At 41.0% G+C, this 21579-nt stretch overlaps 1 protein-coding gene across 1 annotated transcript in view; it reads right to left on the bottom strand.

Moving 5' to 3' along the window:
* PKHD1 (PKHD1 ciliary IPT domain containing fibrocystin/polyductin) overlaps window positions 1–21579 on the bottom strand; it is a 1788124-nt gene that overhangs the window by 150154 nt on the left and 1616391 nt on the right. The window lies entirely within an intron of this gene.

Raw genomic sequence — 21579 nt, 5'->3', positions numbered from 1 at the left:
AAGAAAAACTAGTTCCTTTTTTTTTCCTTGTTTAAATTGCAGCTGCAAATATGATCCATGACCTGCGTTTCACCCTTGGTGCTGGCTCTGGCAGCAGATATTGTGACCTCAGAACTCAACTGTAAAATGCTATTACAGTTAAGCGGCCACGCCATTTCTTTATTGCAGATAACTACAGATGTCAAAGACAGCCCATCCTGCGGGTACCCAATCCTCTGGTGCACACGGCCTTAGGCCATGTGCGGAGTGGTGTAAGGCGCAGTGCTGGCCTGTGGCCAGGCCCTGTGCCCAATACACCACAAGCACCATACCCCCTGCAGCACACAACCTTCACTTGTGCGTGGTGTAGGGTAGGGCACAAGGCCTCGCTGGTGACCAAATCCTGCACCCAACCCCCGTGGGCGTGCCTGGCTGACTGTGTGATGTAACAATGTAAAGTGTGTCATTTTAAGTAAGGCAGACATATTGGTTTTTGTAGTGATGAAGTCTGTAGCCAGAGTGTAGTTTCACGTAGATTTATTAAGTTCAATTACAGTTAGTTGAGTTGTAGAGATGCAGCCCCACCAGGAGCAATCTGCCTGCTGCTCAGCCCATACTCCAACTGTCACACTCAAGTATCCAGGTACCCAAACATTCCATTCAAGACTATCATACTAGCATTCCATGCATCACATTCACACTGGCTGAGCAGCTAGGGAGGAAGTAACAGAAAATAACCAGATAGATATAATACAGGTTACAACAGCTTTGTCAAAGGGTAAGCAGCCCATTTGGTTTTATCATGGGTTCAGCACATCAACATATATAAAGCAGTCCTACTGCTTTTAACAAAAAGTCACCTATAACTATAATCAGCTAGAAGTGCTTTAAAAAACTATGGTAAGCTCTTCTGGGGCTTGGATTCATTGACCCAGGAGACGTACTTTTTTACTTAACATTGCTGGGGGCTACTGAACTCCTTGAAGCCACCAACAATATTAAAAAACATGTTTGGTGTCCCCCGTCCTTTTATGGGGTACACCAGCTGCTATTTTTTTTACCACGATCCCGCACTTCTCCTGTCAACATTTTTCAAACATTTTTAGCCCACAAGGGCTATGGGGCAGGGTATCGCTACCTTGCCCCCTTATGTCATTAAAAATAAAAATCAGGATAGGGGATCAAGTCCCCAAGTCCTCTAATAGCCAACGCAACATTTATTTTCATGTTGCGGCCCACCTGAGGGAGAAAAAAGCTCCCTCGGACAATCAAAACTCCCTATGATTTGAAGTGTCTGGGCTCCAGCAACAATCCTGTGAACCCAACCGCTCAGATATAGAAACTTTTTTAAACTCATTTTCTGAAAAACTACTTAACCACAAAAATCTCACTTCCTGAATTAAGAGATATCTTCCTGTCAAAAGTGGTTTAATTCTGTTTAGCCATTTCCGCTTGAAAGTGTTAGGGTTGATACATCAAGCAGGGGCCAAGAAAAGGGGGGGGGGGTCCCGAAACATTTCCCCCCATTTAGGCAAAACAACAGTAAAGATAGCTAAATGGAATTACACCTAATTTGGAAGAAAGATTGTTACCCAGATAATGTGCATTTTATGATTTGATGTAATTTTATTCAGCCATTTTAGAGAAAATAAGCTTCAAAATATACAGAGAGCAACAGGGTACGAATGCGGGAATACTGAGGTACTAAAAGGCAAATGATTGCCTGGATCTGCAGGACTGAGAGCAATCCAGTGCAACCAAGGTCTGTGATTGGCTGGCTGAAACATGAAGGAAATGTTGTGGCCATCATTTTAGGACTCTGGAACTCATCCCCATGTCCTGAAAATAAGAAACATATCATGGGGCAAGGTTGGCTACCCTGACCCCTTGACCCTTAAGGAGGGGAGGGTCAAAGTGGGAAGAAAATAAAGAATTGCAGCATTGCTGACTCGTGCTCAGTGCAGAAATTCGTTGGAGTACTGCAAAACGACAGCAAGATCACTGTATGGAAAAAAAATCAAAAAAAGTTTGGTGGGTGTCTTTGGGTTGTTGTGCAACGGTGGGGGGTTGGCCAGCAATGAGAGGGGCATTGGCCACCCATTGTGAGTTCATTGTCTTGCACAGGATTGGCTACCCACGGGGTTTAGGTGCAGGGCTTCGTCAAATTTCTCAGATGAAGAACTTCTGTTTGCAAACCTTCGACGACGAGAAGATCTTAGAACCCAGTTCTTGACAGACTTGGTCTACCAGAGGTAAGGGCGACCCCTTCCATTAGCCATGATGCAGCCAACAATTTGAGTGCATAAGCAGATAGTGCTTCCCAGATTAGTCCCAAGGTTGGATAAACCCCAAGGTAAAAAACCTCCAATGATGACTGTTAGCCTCCAATAAGACAAGGACTGAGAAAAAGGACATAGCGGACAGAGGTAGAATGCAGAACATGACTGGAAGAACAGGCTAGAGGCGGGAATCGCCAACAGTAGCAAGAACCACACACAGGAGTGAGGAATCATGCCAGCAGGAGCAAGATCCCCCAACAGGAGCAAGGAAGCACATCAACAGGAGCGAAGAAGTGTTGCAGGAAGAAGAGAAAGTGAACCCCTCTGTACCCTTAGAACAAGAAGCTACCTCATGGACGGGGGGCGCCATCTTGCATTGGGAAGAACCAAGAATAACAAGATGATTGCCCACCATCTTGGTTTGGGCAGATAAAAATCCCAAAAGTCCTCCCCAGGTATTTTGGGAAGGGAAAGGAAACTATGGTAGCTTCCAGTGTGGTCCACGGGGAGAGGACTGCCATAGACTGCACCGGTAAATGAGATAAGCCTCATTAGGCCCTGAAGACCCCAACCTCCAGGGCCAGCCAATGTTGCTTTTAACAGGGGCGTAGGGCGCATGGCTGCCCTCCTCAAGCCTCATTAGGACCATGGGACCTCAGGGCCTTATGGATTTTGGGAAAGAGAAGGAAAACATGGTGGCTTCCAGCATGGCTCCCGGGGAGAGGATTGCCAGAGACTGCACCGGTAAATGAGGTAAGCCTCATTAGGCCCTGAAGACCCCATCCACCAGGGCCATATATTTTAAAAGGGGAGTGGGGCCACGTTAATTAATGAAACTGGCCCTGCCTTGTTTTCTTTTTTGATCCTGTGGGAGTCCTGCAGTATTGCAGGAAAAACTTTATTTTCTTTGGGCCCCATAGGGCCTAGGGGCAGGGCATCCCTACCCTGCCCCCTTATACATATATATTTTTTTTACTACATCATTTGAGATGTCATCAGTGATGTCATTCATGATGTCATAGAACTTGTAATGAGTGATTTAATATGTGAGGTTCAAGTTATAGTTAGCTCTGGTAACTATAACTGCTGAGTTCCTTGTTTTTTTAGTTCAAAATGTTCATTTTGCCATTAATATATTCACCTAACTATAAAATTACTTTAACCTTTGTGTTTTTTAGTGAATACACCAAAGGAGCCGACGCCATGTAAAAAGAAATCTACGATCCACTTGTTTCGATGTCGTTCGAAAATGTTATTGCGTGCTACCATAAAATCTGAGGCATTTCAGCTGTCCTGCAGCCCGGCTCACAGATAATGAGGTGCTATTTTGCAAACGTATTTATAGAGTGTGCTGTTTGACCTCGTCAAGGCCAGTGTAAAAAAACTAGCATCGAAACCATCAGCACAGAAAACATGATTATTCACAAAAAGCAGAAAAGCACATTAATTACTGTTCAAAGTTGAAACGTACTGTGTTCAGCATAATTTTGCACAACTTAATTGCCAAAATAAAATAGAATAAATTAAAGCTATAAATATCAAGTTATCATACTTAACCACAAAATTCTGTAAATAGCAATACATTAATATTCAAACTTGAATTGTTTTCCTTGTTGTAAGCATTTACATGATTGTGTATCTCACTATTGGTATTATCGGCAAACAACGGCAAAATCAAGACTGTGTGGACATAGTGCATATCATATCTGAAGTGACAGTGCATTCATAAATCAATACGGAGTTCATTGCTGTTCTGCCATGTAATTGATATATGACATGTATATATCAGAATGCAAGAGAATACATGGCGCATCCCTGCAATGCCAAAATGACTCTGACAGAATTATGGCCATGTGGGCTGATTCATCAAACACAGTTATTAGACTGGCTCCCTCTAACTAAAAGAATCGGTTTCAAAGCCCTGTGTTTCTGCCATTGCATACTCAATAAACAAGGCCCTAGCTATCTCAACTCTCTGATTGTATACATCCCAGGTCGGAATCTTAGATCCTCTGAGGCTAAACTTCCTAAAATTCCCAAGATCAGGAAAGCTAGAATGGGTGCAAGAACTTTTGCCTACCTAGCTGCCAAAATGTGGAATCCTCAGCCTTATGCCCCGAGAGCCTCTTCCACCGAAACTGATATCAGAAGGAAACTGAAAACATGTCTGTTTCTTAACTCAATCCAATATTAAGATAGGTCCTTTCATCGCCTTATTTGCCTTATTGATCATTTTGCCGAGTTTCCCGGGTCCAGCATGGGGACACACCGATGAGGTGAATTCATGCCCTTTACAAATCACTTTATTATTATTATTATTATTAGTATCAATCACATTCCAATGTGCATGTGAACCAAATGAGCGGAAAAAACCCACAAAACAAGGATGAGAAAAAACACCATACTTGTCGGTAATTACACTGGAAACGCCTGGAAACTATCTTGCAGCTCTAGTGAGGATTGTTTTAGGCCTATGTCATAGAGTCATTCATTGAGTTCATGACACTTTGTTGTACTGGTTGATGTGTTGTTGCAGCCTAAAGATTTACACCAATAGTCCTTTATGCCATTAATCTTACATGCCCATACCTCATGTTCATCATAAAATGCCAGATCCAATTACATCCATGCTTAAACCGACACCCATGTTCTATAAAATAAAATACTTAGATTGTCTCTTATTAAGAAGAAAGAGATTTCACTAAATATGTGTATATTGGTCATCCTCCATATTTAACCCATCTGGAGTTTGGGAATTTAGTTGTACTGTGTAACGAGATTCAAGCTGTCTAAGTGATTTAATCCTATCCGCCCGATGTTAACAGGGATAGCATTTTTTACAAAATATTTTAGGGCAATAGTATCACTCTGATGATGTTCCTTGAAATGTTTTTTTACATAGACAGTGAGATCTAGGAAGTTTACCCCTGCATTACTGATGGTATTGGTGTAATGCAGAGTCCAACTGAATTTCTCGATATTCCTTCGAAACATTCTAGCGTTGGCCTCTGTTCTTTTCCATACCAGGAAAAGTCATCAATGTAGCTACACCAATGTATTAAGTGTTTCAACCTGTCCAGATGATGTTCGGTCTGGATCAACCGCTCCTCCCACCAGCCCATATGCAGATCTGCATAACTGGGGCAAGGCAGGTGCCCATTGCAGTACCGCAGATATGGTGGAATAACTCTTTGTTAATGAATACTTTTGGGAACTTTATAACTGCAAGAAAACTGGTGGTTAACAAGAAAAAAACCTATACAATGGTCTGCGGAGCCAAGCAAAAGAAATGTCAAACTTTTTTTATGGATAATACCCCGATAGTTACAGTTGATACCTTTTGTTACCTGGGTATTACCTTCACAGAAAATGGCTCATGGTTACACAAAATTAAAAATGTTAGGGGCAAGATGAGTAGGAATGCCCACAGATGTTTTAGGTTCTCAGCATAGTTGGGCACTCAACCTACACGAGACATGCTTGCAATTTATAAGGCTAGGGTACTAGCTACCACCACATAGTCGGCGGGGTATGGGGCCATTAAAAGAGTGAGGTTCTTCAGACTGGGGAAAATTATTTCCTCAAACGTTTGTTGTGTCAACCTCCACCTCCACAGAGGTAGCACATAAAGAGGTTGGGTTGCAGTAACTAGCAGGTATAATTACAATTCGGCCCGTGTTGCTCTGGCATGCTATCAGGACTAACGCAGAAACATGTTGTACTAAATAATTATTGAAGACTGTCTGTTCCTGGATAAATATTTATGTATCCCTTTGCTAAGTTATATTAACTCCACCTATATATTTTTTTTTAATATTTCTTTTTTATTAAACATAGTGCATCGACAAAGCAGATTACATTAAAGAGGAATCAACTCTACAGTCTTCTTGCAGGTACATAATCAAACTGATACAGAGCAATGGTACAATGGAATTAAAGTATTCAAGGCGAGGGTAAATCATCATCAATAAGACTGCGTGGAGGGTCACAGATATTCCCTCAGAACATATTCAAAGGGTCCCAAATTTGGGACCACTTTTTGGGGCAGCTCTGTACTACATACACCGTCTTTTCCCTGAACCAATCTAAGTCTGCTTTCCAAGCCTCTATTCTGGGTGGTTGTGTAGCTCCCCACAATTGCGCAATGTTTCTCTTCCCTAGCATCAGACCCAGGGTGACCCATTGCTTACTCTTACTATTATTCAGGTCAGTCGGCTCCCATACGTTCAGAAGGCAACTTTTTGCTTCTGGGTGGAGGGCAAGCGCTAGCACTTCACTAAGGATATAGCATATTTTGCGCCATTAGGGCTGAATGCAATCGCACTCCCATATTATGTGCATAAACCTGCCTTCCCGGCCACATTGTCATCTGCACACTCCGCCGTCTGCCCTCCCCATGCGAACCAGACAAGGCCCTGTGATGTATATTCTGTGAAGGATTTTAAGCTGCACTAATCTCTGTCTGGCGGAGATTGCCACTTCCCTGGGGGAGGCTACTGCCTCCTGCCACTCTTCGTCATCTAATTCGATACCATCCCTTTCCCACCTCTCTCTTGTTTACTGTAGGGGGTCTGCCATGTTGTTGATCAGTTTCTTGTACGTCAGGGATATGGCTTTCTCTGGCAGGTAGCCATCGAGCAATCTGTCTTCAAGTGGTGATGATTCTGGGGGAGAGGAACCTTTTAACAGGTGCGCCTCTAGGGCGTGGCTGACCTGTAAATATCTGAAGTGTTCTGAGCCAGCTAACTCGTGATCTTGCTGCAGGGAGGCATAGGTTGCCATGTCACCCTTTACCCATAAGTTTCTAATTTTGGAGATCTCGATTAGATCCCATTTGTCAAACCCTTTCTACTTCCACAAACAGCCTAGTTTCTCGGCATCCCAAAGGGTAGTTGCCAATGTAAGTTTTTGTTCCCATACCAGACTTTTATCCACAATGTGCCAGATCTAGACTGAGTTTTTAGTTGGTCCTGTTAGGGGGTATCGCTAGGGTTTCGAATAAAAGGCCCTGTTGTAGTTCCCTCCCGGCAGGAGCCACCTATCCATGGCATATCCCGGATCGTCTGCGCGGCTGTAGGTACCATTATAGATTGCTGCGAGATGGGCCAACTCCACCTATATTGAGTTGTTTAAGATGCCAATTCAGAATAACCCCCGTTAGATAACAACACTCACTAAAAAGACTAACAAAGATAAATTTATGTTTCTAAGAAGTGAAGCCATGGTGAGAAGTGAGCGGGTGTGGATCAACTGTTGCATTTTATTCCTCACTTGCATTGAGAGTGGGCTACCAATATTATTTAACCCATGTTTCTAAATTAATTCATCGATTCGTATTAACAAGATTTAGACTAGGGATTGTCTACCATATAGTTGCCTTTCCCCTTATGAAAACTTGCCCACAGGATACAATTCCCTGTCCTTGTGATGGCCAGAGCAAACAAAGCACTATACACTTTATGCTGTTTTGTGTTTTTTATTTAAGTCAAATCAAAACAGCTTTATTCGGTGCAGGATGTACAACCATAAAAGCATACTAATCAAGAAGTACAATTATCATTTCTTCTTAAAATATAACATTATTCAAATAAAACATTTTTAAATCCATACAAGTTAGAAAGAGAAAAGAAAAAGGAAAACATCAATATTTCATGGTCACTCCATACGTCATAATATAATATACATTTACATATACAATTCACAAAGTACAAAGTATTCGCATATTTCAGGATAGAGTATAAACATCACATAAAGTGCAATATTTTAGCATAGGGAAAAAAGTGCAAAATAGCCTATATCATAAAGATAAATAAAGTGCAAAGTGTTAGCTAATATGTGGATGAGGGATAAATGACACAGCTAAGTGCAGTCATCAGGTTTTTCATATATTAATGCATCCAAATATGTAAAATCCCTTCTCCTCCTAATTGCCCTTTGTATAAAGAGAATAACAGAGTTCATAGTTTTTACAATATCCAGGCTACATATAAACTTAAAAGAATGTTTATAGTAAAAAAGCATATTAGATAAAAGGAGTGGTTTTAAAACTGATTTCGGGATATCCCTATAAAAACTACAAAAAAGGATAAAGTGCAGTGTGGACTGGGGGGACTTTCCATCACACGGACAGTTCAGGACATTGTGAGACTACTTTTCCATTCTGGGAAATGCTATTAGATAGTGTAGTGTACCAAGCCTAAGTCTGGTTAGGTAAAATCTATGTTGAGTGTTTCTTTCCAAAGTTAAATATGTTTGTGTGCCCATCGCAAAAGGGCGTTCACATTAGGTAATAACACTTTGCTTACATCTAACAGTATCCATTCTTGCACATTCCCTAGCAGTGGTGTATCTAAGCTTCAGATAACTTTTACTATAGTCCAGAATGAGCGCAGGATTCTTTCTGTCAAGATCTACCTTAAAGCTTGTTAAAAGAATATGGATATGCTCTAGCCAGGGAATTTTCCTACTGTGATCGAGGGCCAAGCAATCCATAATTAGATCCTTGGTGAATTTGGTCTCATCTTTCGCCCAAATCCCTTGCCAAAAAGTAAGTCCCGCGATATGAATAAGATCACTTAAATTTGGTACAGACAATTCTTTATGCACTATATAACTAGCTGTGGAAGTTGGGACTGCCAATACTCTTTTAAAAAAAATTGTTTTCTTGAATTTGCAGGGAAGCAATATTAGCTCTTCCCTATATGGAAACCCAATAGCAAACGCCTGTAACACACTTACTCCTATACAGGGCAAGAATTTCCCGTATAGGTTTATTTCCTATATTGGCAGAAAATCTGAAAATACCCTCCGTTACTCTTAAAAATTTCCGGTTATATGATTCTATGTGTGTGTTCCAGGTACCACTTCTATTAAAAAGTAATCCCAAATATGAAAAGGTTGAGACTCTATTTATAACAGCCCCTCCCAGCCTAATGCTCCTGCATGTCATAACAAATGTTTTATTAAGGTTTAGCAGAAGATCTTTTTCTGACATGTACAGTGAAATTTTCTATTAGGCGTTGAAGTCCATTCGCTATCCTTGATAACAGGACAGCGTTGTCCGCATATAAAAGTACTGGAGTGGGACGTGCTTCAATTTCATTTGCTTTTGTAGAAAAGAATACACGTTATTAATATTAGAGAGAAAAAAGGAGGGGTGGTAAAACACATACTTGTCGGATTCCCTGCAAAACTCTTAAATCCGCGGTACATTCACCCATTGTACCGAACTGTACTCAGGAGGTTAAAAAAGTGTAAATCTGGGATAAATATATAATGATATCAGCTGGGGCTCCTAGCTCTTTCATTGTTTGCCATAATTTGGCATGATTAACAAGATCAAACGAGCTGGTGAGATCTACGAAGCAAAGATGTAAAGCCCCTTCCTTGGCTAGGGTGTATTTCCCTATCAATAACTCCAAACTTACACATTGCTCCATCATTCCAATACCCCTTCTGAAGCCGTACTGGGCCTCTGTTAGAATGTTGTTCTCGATGGCCCAGTTTTCTAACCTCCCCAGCATGATTCTTCCCATCAGTTTAGAGGTTGAGTCAAGAAGGGATATGGGACGGTAGCAATTAGCCTTCCCTCTATCCCCTTTTTTAAAAATGGGTACAATAATGCTTTCTACCCAGGATGCGGGCAGCACCCCTCCTAAAGTAGCATTAAAACCATTTAATAAAATGGGGGTCCAAAAGTCAATGTTATGTTTAAAAACGTCAACGGGTACCCCATCCGGTCCAGCGGCCTTCCCATTGGTGCTTTTTTGTATGGCAGTTTTAATTTCATCTGGCGCTATTGTGAGGTGAATTTACAGGTTCTACCAGTATAATATTACCATTATTGCGTTTAGTGGCTTTAACAGCATCTGGATTAAATATACATTCAAAATGTGTTATCCAATCTTCAAGGGGAAGGACAATATCAATTTTCAAAGCAGTATTCTCTTTAAAAAAAGGGTGTTCAATTGTCTTCCAGAAGAAGGCTGCATCTCGTGTCTCTGCATCCTGAACTAATCTTTCCCAGGCCTCCTCACGAATTTCAATTTTTCTTTGATCCAGAATGTTTTTATAGCCTTTCCTCAGGGTGCTAATTCTAGCACTATCCCTTGGTTTTTGTTTCAAGGCTATTTTTAATTCCCTGTTTAGCCTTTAGCAATCCTGGTTAAACCATCTGGGATTATGGTCATGGACATTTTTCCTTTTTTTAGATATTAGGTCATCTGCTATTTCGGTCGTGATGTTACCCAAAGTACTTATAATTGTCGAATTTATAGAGCAACTATCAAATAAATACTAATATCATTTTGTCTTTTCCCTTTAAGGCTATCCATAAAGGTTGTAGGGTTCACGCCTGACAATTTTATGGAAACTCCATTATTACCTTGAGTCTTTATATTTATATCTGGAGCCTTACCCCTATCTTGTCGAGTCAGGCTAGGCTTCAGAGACATGATTAATTGGATGGTGGTCGCTAAACAGATTTGCACAGATTAAGAGTTTTTCCGCCAGACCCCTGCAATTAGCTGACACAATAAAATGATCGATATTAGAGGATGACCTGGCCCCTACATATGCGTGAATAGCAATCTCTCGTCATCGGAGTTCTCTGGTTACATGACTGCTAGATAATATTTGTAGATAATATTGTTAATTGCCTCCCCATTAGAGTCATGTGGAAAATGGGGGATTCAGTCAGCAAAGAGGTCAAAATATCCACATGGTTCTCCTGCTACAATTCCACATTTATCACAATTAAAATCACCCGCCCAGATAAGTATATACTCCCCTGCCTTTATAAAACAATCCATCTCTCCTTCTAATGACTTGATAACCCTGGATCTTGTGCCATCAAAAATATTATTATAATAATTTATTACAACTGTAGTCTGTTTCCCCTCCAAATAAAGATATGAAAGCTGATAATACTGTGATGTAATATTGACTTTCCTTAAATTTAAAGGTGAGGTTATGGTAATTAGTGGCTAAACTTCCTTTTGCTCTCCCCATTCTGGACGGGCTAGTATTAGTACAAATAGTTCGAAAAACATTAATAAAAAAGGGCTCAGTGTACCATGTTTCCTGAAGCAGAATTAATGCGCACCCCTCAATCGTTTTTAGCCATGCTTCGTTATTGATCTTATTTTTGATCCCTGCCATGTTCCATGACATGATGTGTAGGGATTCTTTGGTTTGTGTACTTGTTTCAACTTCCGTCAATTCACAAGTAAAAATATTATCCAAATTTTTAGCCAATGATTCACACAAGGCCTCCCTATGGATTAGTACACAGGGATCACCAACTGGCTTGTTACAAGTTGAAATACACTCCAAGCTTCTCTCTAATCAATCACCCACATCCTCCCTCTGTCAATCAATATGATTACATCTTCTCAGAGGTTCATACCTATTATTAGTGGGAGCGATTGGGTTTGAGTTAAAACTATAAGATGTATTTACTTTACTGTAACTAGGCCTATAGAAAAACCTAATGGGACAGCTGTTATGTGATCATTCTGGCTAAAATTAGTCAATGTGGTATTATTTAGAAATCCTTCCATCAAATTCCCTACCAACTCCCTGCTCCGAAAGTTCACTACAACACATTCTCCCTGACACGTTTTTCTAGAGCTACCCACCCAGTTTACTCTCCTTAGCATTATTTTTTTTTAATTCAAATTATAGGTGTTTTTATCTAAAACCTCTGTTTATTGCACAAGATATCAGATAGAATATACTTGCTTTGAAATACTTGCAATTAATATACGTAAAAGTATCGTCCTTTGATGCTGTAAGAACCCCATGGTGTCCGGATGGCATTTTTTATTAAATTTTTAAAACATGTGACTCTGGAAGGAAAACTTATGAGTGTGATCAATTGTCATCGTTGCTGTTTTTAATTTTCAATTATAATAATTTGTGATTGTCCTAAGAAGAACTGTGAAGCCGTGTCTGATGACTCAGTGGACTAATGCGTCTACTGCAAGGCCTGTGTTTGACCTCATGGTCACAGGTTCAAATCCCAGCGGGTCCACTCAGCCTTTGATCTATAAATGATATTAAAGCACAAGTAATCTATATAATAAATGTATCAATTTGGATTGATGCTCTGCAGAGGTGGTACTAAACTAATTTTAGATTAGGTCTTACACCATGAAACCAAGTCCAGGGTCACTGGGAGTAATTTCATGGGTGCTTCCTTTTCTCTTTGAAAATGTGTGCCTCATCTGCATATAAGTAAAATAAAAAATCTACACCACATGATCTAACAGAGTTAAATATAGATTAAATAACAAATTATTAGATGTAGACCAACCACATGAGTGGCCACAAAGTGGAGGAGAAGAATCATAATCATATTGCACGATGCCTCATGGTCAAAAATTACTCAAGGCACTCTTCCCGCCATATCTGTGACATGCATGGGAAACCATCTTTTCAGGACAATCTGGTGAATGATGGTGTCGAACGCTGCTGTAAGGTCTACCATTAGGCCACTGCATTATTCTCCATAAGTGCCACAGCAAGAACAAGAAGAGAAGTTGGCCAAATATTACTCAGATTATCAGATATACCAGGCAGTTTCTTAAGAAGAGGTTAAATTACAGCTGGATTGGGTTCATACAGAACAGATACAGCGCTGAGAGAACTATTAGAATGATAAGTAGAAATTGATTATTGTCTGGAAAACAATTTTAGTGGGGCAAGAAACAGAAGGTGTACCATATGGCTACCTGACTCAATCAATCATAAAATCTTTATTCAGTCAATCAAGCGACCATAAACGTACAAAAAGCATTAAAAACAAATATAAATAATGCACAAACCACAATAAGATAAAAACATCACAAAATGACAATATAAAAACAGAATTGATGCCCAACATTAGCTACACTTTCAGAATTTTCAATCAGGCCTTGTACGCCTAAATGCAAAAACTGCCAATAAAAAACTCATGGCTGTGAATTAAACGTGTTCATTGGGGAGCAGTTGTAGGTACATTAAAGTGTGACAGGCTTGATTAAAATTCAATTACCTCAACAGTGGCACCAGAAACCTTTTTTGTAGGTCAACTGTAATAATTACAGAACAAAACAAAATGTAAGGTGTCCTGCTGAGACCTATTGTCACAAACGCAGGGCAACCTATCATCTGAGTGCACTCAACCGCAGGGAAGGCCAGTAAATGATTAATTTAATTTAAACGAAACTGGGCCAAAAGTAATTGGGCATGCCTGCTAGTGACCTGTGCCAAATACAGTGCCATACCATTGTCAAACGTTGGAAGCATGAAGGCTCCCACTAACGGTTTGAGCATTTCTGCACTTTCTCTATTGAGCAACGGCCACTCTAGGACAGTGTCTTTATACCCAGAATGCCTCAATACTTCAGGGAGTGAGGGGTGAGACACACTTCTTCTTTCCCTAGGGCTGTGAATGCTGTCTTAATATAAGCAATCCATTGAATTCTCAACGCACCATCCAGGGCCAAACAGTTGGCTCAAGTCAGTCTATTTAGTTGAAGGTTCTGTCTAGTCCAAATTTTAACCCATCACAGTAAAGGGCTGAGGGTGACTAGGTCCACGAGAAATCTTACTCCAAGCTCAGCATGTACCGACCAAGCCGGCATGTAATGCGGGACCTGTAACAGTGGTCCGAGAACTTATTTTTCTACGGTTTGGATTAGGTCGAGCTTCCCATAACCCCAAATCTCACTCACATAATGGACACATGAGATGTACTTCTCCACATAAATGTTTAGCAGAACCTGCGGGGACCAAGAGCCCAATCTTTGGGCGAAGCATGTCAATGCCCTGATAGTCTTGATCATCTCCACCCTTTCTCTTCCAGAAGGGTGTACCAATTGTTTTCAGCATCAAAGAGTACTCCTGGGTACGGAAAAGCTGAAATTTTGCCCATGGTGTACTGGCCCATCCTGAAGGTCATATAGGATTTAGAGACATTAACGGCCAGGTCAAGACTATCCATAAAGGCAGAGAATCTGTCAATGAGAATCTGTGACCCCCTAGCCGTCCAAGCCGTAAGGACCGCATTGTCCTCATATAACACCGGGACCCAGGCCGACTGCCCCAAGGTGGGTCAAAGGTCACTGACTTTGACCCAAATTGGGGCAGTCAGCCTGGGTCGCCAGAAGGGCCTCCTCGAGCCTGTTAACATATAAAGTAAACAGGAACGGAACAAGAATGCACCCCTGACTACCCCCCTCCTGGTGGGAAAGGACCCTGTAGCTACTGCATTCAGGGAGAATCGTGCTGAGGCCGAGGCATTGTTGTGTAAATCTTCCAGGAGGCACACAATACTACACTTCACTCCTAACTCAATCAGCAGGACCCAGGGTTTAGCTCGACTGACCCTATCAAACGTGAGGCCCATAAATGCCAGCTATAAATTCTCTGACCAGCGACAGTGTACCTATTAATAATTAAGTACAGGTTTAAATACTGGTCCGTGATAGACCGGCCAGGCCTAAAGCGCTACTGAACGTCCATCAGTCTGTTAAGTACAACCCTCCACAGAACCTTAACAACCGTGTCTGTCAAGGCGATGGGGCGATAGCATTGGGAATTGTCCTTGTCTCCCTTCTTAAACACTGGGACTATCACAGTGGTAGAACAGGATCGCAGCACCGCATGGCGTGCAGCGGCATTCATTACCTGAGTCAGTAAGGACCCCATAAGTCCACGTCCGGGCACAAACGGTCAGGAAGGATTCCTTTAGGGCCTGTGACTTTATTTCTATTTATACTGTTAATTCCTATAACAACCTCATCCAATGAAAAGACCATGGGGCACCGCCCACCTCTCTAACTGTCTCCCTCTCCACCTTAGCTGTCTCACCAAAGTTGTAAACCCCTGCGAAGTGAGCTAACTACTGTTGCACGAGGATGTGGGTACAAACAAGCTGTAAACATTTAGAACAGTCCCTATCAAACCACTTCAGCCCTTGGGCACTAGATTGAGGTGCTGGGGAAGTCAATAATGACTTTGCCTTCCCTGCAAAACCACCAAAGGCTTGTAAGATATCCCTACCAAGGGCACCGGTATCCAAGCAAATTGCTATCTCATGCGCTGCTTGAGAGAAAAGGGTTGTTTTAAAAATGGCCGGTTGGACCAAGGCCCAATTTATGGTCTGCCTTGATCAGCGTGAACAGGGCCACTAATCTTGTAATCCCAAAGCTCGTGGCATCCCTCAAACCTTCTAGTTCCAGGACAAGAGGGTTATAGTCACTAAACGGACTGTGAGCAATAGTGAAATTAACAATGTACAAGAATAGGGGAGCCGAGATAAATATAAAATCTATGATGGAAGACAGCCCCGGCCCTTGTACAAGGAAACATCACAGGGATTTGGTGCGCAGATCAACTTTTCCAGAGTAAACACCAGGTTATGGGAGGTTAGGATCTCACTCAAATCCCTTCCTTCCTGGGAATGGAAAAAAAGAAGCCCATCAGTTACCAAGCATCTCTGTCTATGTTCGTCATTCAGCAGTGGGCTAACACAAAGGTGACAATTAAAGTCCCTCACTAACACAGTCCACCCCTGACCAAACCCCCCACCACGCTCCCCAAGTGCATTCAGGGTATCATTTAGGCTGTGCAGACTAGAGCTCACCTCAATAACCTGTATTGTTATAGAAGTTACCTAACAGTAAAGGAGGGCCACCCTGTAGAAATAACTTAAATCCCTGTATTATCATCAAATTCCTATCCAAATTTACAGCTTGCCCATGGAGTTCTACTGCCAAGAATATAATCAGTCCCACCCGACTCATGACAAACAGGCAAGCCGAAGACCGTTACTGGGAGGGTAAACTAGGGTGTTAAGTCATGACCACAAGCTCCAGGGAAAGGATGGTCACTTTAGCCAGAGCCTCAGGTTTTGTTGAACTTTCTAAGGTTTTAAATAAAGCCTTATGTTCATTGTTCACCTTAGGTATATTAGCAGTATATTTCTTTTATTTCATGCTCTCACCATCTGAGTGCATTTTTAAGCTTGAAGAAGTAAGCAGTTTTGTCTTACTCAATACAATTCCTTTTGCAGACAACTGAAAGTTTTTAGGAACACACTAATCCCCCTTAAGCTCAGGTGTAAACCATCTACTTTGATTTTACTTTAATGGTCTTATAGAGAACATATCATCCACAGCAGCAATGATCATTTAGTTCACATGCCTTAAACACATTGTAAGATCAGCTGACAATGAATCCCAGACTACCTCAGAGCCAGCACTGTCTCGCTAAGGCCTGAGGTGGTACATTCTTCCATGGTCACAGTGTCACAGAACTGGAGTATGAAGGCCTCCAAACACAAGGGCTTAAGGGGCCGGAGATAACAAACTCAATAAAGGAATAAGCTTACCATGACACCAGATAAGTGGTTGTAACATTGCCGATTGCTGGCACCTGGGCTGGGGTTTGAAGGCACATGTCCCCGGGTAGGTGTTAAATGACTGCAACTGTGGTCAATGAGTGGGGGAAGCCCTGCTGATTTGGCAATGGTGTGTGATTGCGGGTGTTTTCAAAATGTGCACTAGCTGAAGGAACACTGGTGGTAAAGTTTGGATTGTTTTCATAGTTGTTGTTGTGGGGCAGTAACAGATGCCACTGTTGATTAGTGTAGTTTCTTGCATTGGTAGTGAGAGTGCATAGATGCTACTGACCTGCTGGTTGATGTGGCTGGCACCTTCCCTTCGCATAGCCCTTCATATAAGCTGTATGGCTGGTGCCTGCACAGGATGAGGTGTAGGGATGGAGGCATTTGCAGAGATGTCACATTGTAGTACAGGGTCAGTATTGTTGTTGATAGGAGGTAGGTGACCGATAATGTTAGAACATACTGTTGTAGGATCTAGATGGCACGTTGTATCGATGTCATTGAGGTATGTACCATTATGTTCCTATAGATTATTGGCAGATTCATTTCACTTCTTGGTTTACTTGTAGATTGTCGGTAGATAGGTCTCATGATGCTTCTTACAGCTTTTCTACTGTCTATCCATTTGTGCCATGATATCAGGACACAACTTCCTATAAATGACACGCTAATTTTTTTCTGACTATTTATTGGTTGTGTGTTATCGCATTGAAGTGTGAACTTAATATTATGTCTAAGTTAGCTGCTGGGACATATGTGGGATTGAACTGGCAGCTGCTCTTTTCAACCATAACGTTTTGTGTATGTTTTCATTTTTTTCAAAGTTTTGTGCCTTTGTAGCAATGCTGCATCACTGTGGGTTATTCAATAAAGTAGTGTGTGCGTGTGAGTTTCTTGGTAAGGTGAGTGGGTACACATCCCTGTGAATTATATCCTTCATAGTTCCTTTCTGACAGGCTGTAGTTATGTGCCATCCTAATTGCCATATATGGTGTTAGGTGGATAGCTGTGCCATTTAGTAATTTGTTCCGAGGTGTGTGTTTGATTGTATGTATTACCGATAATAATGCAACTATGCCTGCTCACGTGATTAAGAGTAATTTTGGGGAAAGAAATCCTACAGCAGGAGCAGATTTAGCAAGCAAGGGTGGCTATTGCGCTGATATTCATGTTCTGTTGCATTTAGCACTATCAAAAAGCATACTTGAGTTCATTTTGGACATAAAGGGCAATTGTGCGTTCAGAAAATGGCACTAAATGCAGAATTTCTCTGCTTGCATTATTCAGCGCAATCTTGCAGACTCTTTTTGGTAAATCCACATAATTGTGCTACACAGAAGTACGTGAGCTACACTCACCCGTAATCATACCATTAGATTCGCCATATGGAGGACCAGATGCTCTTTATGGACAGACTCTATGAACAGAACTAGAAATACAAATTCAAAACATGAACTCGATCATGGTTGTAACACAATGAACAAATGAGGATTTGTTCCCAGGCAAATGGAAAAGCAGAAGACCCATAACCATGCAAACAAGTGCATCCATTACCAAAATACTGTGAGAAAACACACTTGAAAGACCAAACAGCGTCATTTACGGACACACAAATCATCAAAATAATCTGTCAGACTGTCTGAGGGCATTTGTCCAAAATAAATCTGTAGTAGACATACCCTAAAGGCAACGTGGTACCAGGCAGATTTGGTATAAATACGTCATAACAAAAAAATAATGTCTGAGAAATATTTCTCTGACACATGACTCAAGCTATGGAAATAACACTGACATACTTATGCTTCCCATCTCATGGGTCAGTGCATTTGAGACTGTTAGACCTGGCCTTTTTGCAGGTTTTCTCAAAACGTTTTGCCTTTTGCCTCCTATTTTTCTGGCCCTGTTTTTGTTGGCTATATGACTCTGGGCACTTTACCACTGCTGATCAGTGCTAAAGTGCATATTCTCTCTGTATAAATTGTGATTATGATTGGTTATCCGTGATTGGCATATTTGATTTACTGGTAAGTTCCTAGTAAAGTGCACTGAGTGTGCCAGGGCCTGTAAATCAAATGCTACCACTGGGCTTGCAGCACTGGTTGTGCCACCCACATGAGTAGCTCTATAAATATGTCTCAGACCTGCCACTGCAGTGTCTGTATGCACAGTTTTTAACTGCCATGTAGACCTGGCAAGTTCACCTACTTATACTCAGAAAAAGGAGTTTAAGAGGGAAAAATCAACCAGGCCACCCTCCACTCAGTCAATAATACACACTACAAGACCTGGAGATATCAAGCACTATTTCAGAATGAATGGGATTGTGGATAGGGTAATATAAACAATTATTATACCCTCAACAGTAGTTTTGCACATGTTGGGTTGTTTTAAATGTCAAATTTTGAGGCACTAGGGATGGTACTGATAGTTCATGATATGAACTACTGTTGAGGGTATAATAATTGTTTATATTACCCTATCCACAATCCCATTCATTCTGAAATAGTGCTTGATATCTCCAGGTCTTGTAGTGTGTATTATAAGTTCACCTACTTGCCAGGACCAATCCTTCCCTTTTCTTACATGTAAGGCACCCCACAGATAGGCCCAAGGTACCCCCGTGGGCAGAGTGCAGTCTATTTGAAAGGTAGGACATGCACTGGTGTGTGTTACATGTCCTGATGGTGAAATACTGTGCATACTGTCTTTCACTGTTGAAAGGCTTTCTGTCCCATTGGTTAACATGGGAGCTGCCTTTTACCATCATACAAGTGTAACTTTCCATTGGGACAAGATAGACAAATGGAGTTTAGGCTCTCTGAACTCAGAAACATTAGTTAGCGAAGAGGCAGCAGTAATTCTAAATTAACTCAACATGGTCCACATATGTGAAGGGAGAATGCCTGGTATTATATCCATTACAGCTATTGGTCATGGGCCCCCTTACATAGATCAAATCTGCCTGCACCAAGCACTAACCAGTCCCAGGCACAAATGTTATACCAGAGTAGTCTTTACTCCTGTGAGAAGACAGAATCCCCAGGCACATGGTCCATAATCGGACACAGCCTTGGGGAGTGGCGATTCCCTCTTTTTCATGAGGGCTTACTTTTGAAACTTAGTTACCCCGAGCACTCCCTTCTCCCATTTAGGTGTGCTGGCAGAGTGTCTTTACTGGTATATTCTCTGTTTAAAAGGAAAAAGGTATGCAGCCCTCACCAAGCAATGCTTTACTCACAAATTACATCACTAATCACATGTTCTATGACATCATTGATGATATCAATGAGACACCTGAAATTACATCATTGATTACAACAGTGTGCGTTGGGGGGATGCATGTTATATATACTTTAGTTAAATATAACTGGTGAATGTCAGTGTTCTTTCAGTTTAAAATGTAACGTTCAAACTGAAAATTTCACTCAACCATAATGTCCCTTTACCTTTTGTTGTTTTCAGTGGATATATATCAAACACACAAAAATTCACAAGAGGTATGTGTGCAAATAGTCTAACCACTGGCTATTGCTCGGGTTGCATTCCAACTTATCATTCTTTTGCATCGACATATTGCAAGCACTCCTCTCATCACCTTTTGTGTGTTTGATATACTGCCATAAGTGGAAAGAGTTTGTCCATACATGGGGCCCAGGCTCACTGTGCCACTGGAATCAAGTTACACCCTAGTGACGAGCCCCAATCAGGGAGAAACTGGTCTTAGCTTTCTTGTGTTCCGTACCTGGCCTGGCAATTTAGTCCGGGCTGTCTTTATTGGAGCAGGGTCAAGGCTCATTTGCATATGGCTGAGTCCTAACTGTCATTTGAGATGTCTTGAGTAATGTGATGTCATTGATTATGTGACTAAACATGTCATGAGTGATGTAATATGTGAGGTCATACGCAGTGGCTGAACAGCGGAGCAAATTATATTTAGCTCAGTAAACTATAACTGGTGAATTTCAGTGTTTTTTTTGTTTAAAATTGTATTTTTTAACTAACATCTTTACCTAACCATAACATCACTTTACCCTTTTGTTTTTCATTGAATTTCAAATTTTTGTTATGTAAAGTGTTATTAGCAGACCTAACTATAATATCACTTTAATATGTAGTTGTTTTCAGTGAATTTCTGAGTTTTTTCTTTTACATAAACTAAGATCTCATTAACCTACCTAACTATAACATCACTTTAACCTTTATTTTTTAAGTGTGCTTATAAGGTTTTTTTAAATGCAAAGTATGATCTTACTACCATAGCTACTATAACATCACTGGCTTGTGACGGACAGGTCCTGCACCCAACCCAACTGGGGGTAGCCAACCCCCCTCGTGCACAAGAAGGCAATGAGAACACTAATCACAATATAAGGGGATGTGGTTTTAAATAAGGCAGGTCTGGTGGCTTTGTGCACACTTCTCACACTCTCATATATCACGTCACTCATGACATGTTCAATGACTTAATTGATAACATCCCTATTGGATCTGAAATGGCATTATTGATATTAACACTGTGCATTGGGAGGGTGCGAGTTATAGTAAATTTAGGGAATGAGTTATAGTTACTAGCACTAACTATAATTGGTGAATTTCAGTGATTTTTAAAGTTTAAAACATTACGTTTCACAAAATTGTAACATAATTTTAACCTTTGTTTTTTCAGTGAATATAAATATAGATGTAGATGTATATATATGTCATATATAATATATGTATGCCATTGCAGTGAATATGGAGTTGGAACAATAATGCATGTAATTTGTAACAACTGTACTAATAAATGTGCATTCACAGATTTATTGGTACAGTGCAAAGGTCATATTGAAGTTCATTACCACAGAACAGCAAAACTAGCATGAGAAAACAGTTTTTACAGCCTCCCAAACTGCATGTAACAATTACTTTACACAAGAAAACAACTCTCCT

Source organism: Triturus cristatus, chromosome 6 (assembly GCF_964204655.1).
Source record: "Triturus cristatus chromosome 6, aTriCri1.1, whole genome shotgun sequence".
NCBI lineage: Eukaryota > Metazoa > Chordata > Amphibia > Caudata > Salamandridae > Triturus > Triturus cristatus.
This window is presented reverse-complemented; position numbering and strand designations above follow the sequence as displayed.